Genomic DNA, 5,001 nt, shown 5'->3' on the forward strand with positions numbered 1-5,001 from the left:
AACGCGACCTAGCAGCTTGACAACCAAATACCAGACGATTAATAGTAGCTGTAGTATAGTTGTACAAGCAGTAGTAGTAATACTAAAAGTACAAGCATCAGTAGTAGTATAAACAGCTGTTAGAGTCGTAGAAGTAGTATCAGCATTTGTAATAGTATTCCAAGTTGTAGTAGCAGTGCCAGTATCAGCAGCAGTTAATGTACTACTAGTAGTAGTCACATTGCTATTAGTACCACCAATACTACCAATAGTAGTTATAAAGCCTAACTCATGTATATCCAGATTACCATCTATGTTCTTCCTCCAAACCCATTTTATGATTGGGATTACAGGCAGTTCTTTAGGACTGCTCTCAAATAATTGAAATGTTACTAAACAAGGTTATACCTATCAAATTAAAAAACTTTGGTCTCCAGTATATTGGCTAATTCGGTTCTTTGGACTTAATTTATTAGCATGATTTCTTTTTAAATATGTTGTATACAGACTTATTTACTTGTCTCTCTACTTTTCTTACTCTCACGCCATGTAGGTTTCCACTTTTCATTGTCCACTTTTAAAAGTTCAGCAGACAGGTGCTCTGCTTTGGAGTGTGACAATGTCGTTGGTGATGTGGAGAGTGAAGTTTCCGTTTCACCCACAGTGTGCTTCAGGGCACCCGGGTCGGACTTGACGTTTGAAATACTGACCGACAGCTCAGATTTAACTGTCTGTAGTTCCGTTTTGATGGATGTTAAATTTTCAGTCAAAGCCGCCAGGAGCTGGGTCTTTAAAATAACCGCTGTCTCGTTACAGAGTGAAAGTAGCAGTTCCTCCTGAAGGTCAGAGATTGCAGCATCTGAGGGCCTCTTCAAAAGAAGACGTAGTTGATGAAGGCCTTCTGGAGCAGGACCAGAAAGACCACGACCAAGCAGCCTTGAGATCTTAGACAGCGTCTCCCTCAGGTGGGTGTCAACGGTGTTCACGGTCAGGTCTGTGGTAATCCCATCAAAAAACAAAACTGAAAAAATCTAGATTATAAATCAACATGTAACCAAAGCACTCTGTGTATAACGCCATAGTATAGGATGTAGTTCAGAAAATGTCAAAGTATAGTATGCTTTACTCAAGAATAACATAGTATGGCCTGTAGTTCATAGTATAGCATGTCGGCAAAAAAACCCACACAGATAATTATGTGGTTCAAAAAGCGCAAAATGATAGGATGTTGCCTAAAATTGTCATGTATCATATGTGGTTCAAAAAATGTCATAGTGCAGTGTATTTTCAAAATAGTATGTAATTCAAGAAAACGTCAGTGTACGTCATCTAAAAAATGCCATAGAATAATATTTCATTGCACAACTAAAAGTAGTCATTTTTAAAACTGTTCAATTCTTGTAATATGTTGCTAAAAAACAACGAAAAAACTAAATCAAAAAGAACATCACAGTAATATGTCAATTAAAAAAGCCTATAGTATAGCGTGTCGCCCAACAAACATCATAGTATAGCATGTCGCTCTAAAAATGTCATAGAATAGAATGTCGTTCAAAAAACATCATAGAATAGCAGGTCGTTCAAAAAACGTCATAGTACAGCATGTCGTCCAAAAAACGTCATAGTATAGCCTGTCGCCCAAAAAACATCATAGCATAGCATGTCGCTCAAAAAACGTCATAGTATAGCATGTCGCCCAAAAAACGTCATAGTATAGCATGTCGTTCAAAAAACGTAATAGTATAGCATGTCCAAAAAACATCATAGCATAGCATGTCATCCAAAAAACGTTTTGGTCTAAAAATGTCATAGTATAGTATGTCGCTCTAAAATTGTCATAGTATAGCCCTTGGTCCAAAAAATGTCATAGTATAGCATGTCGCCCAAAAAACATCGTAGTATAGCCTTTCGTCCAAAAAATGTCATAGTATAGCATGTCGCTCAAAAAACATCATAGTATAACATATCAGTCTAAAATTGTCATAGTATAGCCTTTGGTCCAAAAAATGTCATCGTATAGCATGTTGCTCGAAAAACGTCATAGTATAGCATGTCGTCCAAAAAACGTCATAGTATAGCATGTCGTCCAAAAAAAGGTCATAGTATAGCATGTGGCTCAAAAAACGTCATTGTATAGCATGTCGCTCTAAAAACGTCAGAGTTTAACCTTTGGTCCACAAAACGTTGTTATGTCCCGGCTGTCTGAAGTAGGTGAGGAGCAACAGAAAAACAGTCCAAACGCTGGTTTCCAGAGGGTTAGACGAGAATTTATGTGAAAGAATAAGTTTACAACAACACAACATGTGAGGGGGTTAAAAGCAAATGGGTGTTAGTAAAATAAAAATAAATAACAGAACTAAAAGTGAACTTCACAGTTGACATTGATGGGCATTCCAACCAGGAACAAAGTAAAAGATAATCAATACGAAAAAAAACCTCTTCCTGTTCACCTCTTAAAACCCAAAAACACACCGCAGTAGCACCCTAAACTAAAACTACCAATGGGTTCCCTGTTTTCCTTTGTGAACAATTCAAAGGTCCCTCTCTATCTCCCCACACATCCACCAACCACTGGAACACATCTCCAAAGTTCTGCTGGACCAGCTCAGCTTCCCCTCAGAAGAAGTGCCTGCCACCTGCCAGATGAAGGAGCCTTTTGAGAGGCAGCTGGCATCGTGATTGGACTGTACTTTGGTCTGTTCCAATCCAGCTTCAGCTCCAGAGACGGCAGGCGGGACGAGTCAACGGAGGCCGGGTGGACGAAGGCATGCAGCTGAGTACAATCCAGAAAACAACAGAGGAGGAGTGCAGCAGCCCAGAGCCAGAACAAACAGAGTAGCATCGTATGTCTCTTAGAAAACATCATAGTATAGCCTTTGGTATGAAAAAACGCCATCATATACATCGTATATTGTACAAATAACAAGTCAAAGGAAAGAGACATACATTGTAGAATTGTAGTAATTGTGGGCTGACTGATTTACTGATTATCAGTATTTTATTTTTTACTGATTTACGGTAATAAATCAATTTAAAAATGGTGCTACTTTGGCTCTGAACCTTTATCTACCTGTGGTCGCTCTGTCTTCTGGAGTGATTTGATTGGTTATACGTCACGAATAAAACTCCTTTAACTTAACATCTGTAAACAAAACAAAAACGTATCAACAAAGTTTTCTGTTAGAGTTTGTGTTCTTCTAAGTTTAACTCCAAGATTTTAAATACTTTCATTTACTGCAAATGAATATCTACTCCAAATGTCTCACTAATAATCATTATCAGCCTTAAAAACCCACAAAAACACCCCTCTATACTCGACCACACTTAGTACAGTCCGGTTCCCCCTTCTATAAATCTGCTTGGAATCGTCCACTTCCTGTTTGTCAAAGTGGCCTTCTACCTGGACAGGTTTTGTTGGAGCTCATGCAACAAACATTTTGGGTAACTGCACTTTAATATGGATGGATGACACTGAATTAGAGTCTGTTTTAATGAGACTGAGTTAAGATGTGTAGCTCTGTCATTAAATAGGAAATTATTTCTCAGAATTCACAGAGAAAAGTCTGAAATGTTTGCTAGGTTAGCGTCCCACATGTTCTTTGGCTCAGCTAAAGCTAACTCTCTCCAACTTCTGGATCTCTTGAGTTGCTTGTTGTTAAAATATCTTGCTAGAGGTGCTGAAGCTCAGAAAGTCTGAGATGTTTGTTCAAAATAAGCTCATTCTCAAGTCTTATCTGAACTGTCCTCTTTTGTTTGAACTTTCCCTAAACTTAGGAGTTAATGACAGAGCAGCACATCCAGACTCAGTCTCATTTATGTAGAGATTAAACTTCAGTGTCATTCATTGATGTTAAAGTGCAGTTTTTCAAATGTTTGTTGCACATGCTCCCGACCAAACCAGTCCAGGTGGAAGACGATGTGAAGAGAAAGCTCCAGAGGATGAATATCACACATTTACGTTGGAAATAAATGTCCTTTAATTAGACATTGTCATGCAAAAGTTGGATTTCCCTTTAATGATGTTCAAATCTTTGTTGAGTGTTTTGTTGATGTTGGTTTCTAAATGTTTTCTGACACTCGGCCCCAAAGATTAAAACCTTCTACGGCTCACAAGCTGCAACAATTCACACATTATCAACTATCTTTCTGACTAAACTAAGATAAAAAGTGAAAAACTGCCTGATTCCTGCATCATGAATGTAAATCTTTTTGGTTTTTATGACAGTAAACTGAATATATTTGGGTTTGACATTTTATAAACCAAAACAAGAAATGAATTAGTGGAGAAAACAATCAACAGATTAATGGACAAAGAAAATGTGTTTTCCAACATATATGGCTGAATTACTCCAACATTACAAGATACATACAATTTTAATTCAATTTTATTTATATAACGCCAATTACAGGTCAAATTGTCTCAAGACGCTTTATTTTTATATTTTTTGTCATATTTAAAATATGACAAAGTAAGAAATTTAAACCTCTTGACTAATCCAATTTATTATTTGGTTTTTAAGAGACTAATCGACAACTAAAATAACTTTCTCCACTAAAACTAATAAACATGAGGTCAAATAGAAGGAAGAGTTTTAAATACTGCAGTCCCACGACGACAAGAATAAAGTTTGTCAACAAAAACTAAATCTGCTGGTGGATTCCATTAAAGTCCTAATAAATGATAATAAAGTGTGATACTAAAGGTTTGTGGTGCTAAAAATCTCAAGTAAAGATATCAAGTTGAACATCTGGATGGAGGTTGATAAAAGTTGACCTCCCTTCATTTCTCTGGAGCGACTCCATGGATTTTATGGATGGTGGTTAAAGACCTGCTCTTCTAGTGGTCTTCCTTCTAGTCGCTGTAAAAAGTCAGTCCATCCTGGCCGACTTCAACACCTCTTCATGACAACTTGTTCTGCCTCCGACCTCGTGGAAACTCCAGAAACTCGGGAAAACCTGTGGAGACTCGAAGAACTCGTGGAGACTCGAAGAACTCGTCGGGCGGGGGAAGGTGTGGTGGGT

At 37.7% G+C, this 5,001-nt stretch overlaps 1 long non-coding RNA gene across 1 annotated transcript; it reads left to right on the plus strand.

Annotated features, from left to right (window-relative positions):
* The first annotated feature begins 680 nt into the window (after positions 1–680).
* Positions 681–3,022, plus strand: LOC129348533 (uncharacterized). Its single transcript, XR_008601102.1, has 2 exons — positions 681–944; positions 2,517–3,022. It is a non-coding gene; the product is annotated as an uncharacterized LOC129348533 (long non-coding RNA).
* Positions 3,023–5,001: the final 1,979 nt, after the last annotated feature.

Source organism: Amphiprion ocellaris, unplaced genomic scaffold, assembly GCF_022539595.1.
Source record: "Amphiprion ocellaris isolate individual 3 ecotype Okinawa unplaced genomic scaffold, ASM2253959v1 Aocel_unscaffolded9, whole genome shotgun sequence".
In the NCBI taxonomy this organism is placed as follows: domain Eukaryota; kingdom Metazoa; phylum Chordata; class Actinopteri; family Pomacentridae; genus Amphiprion; species Amphiprion ocellaris.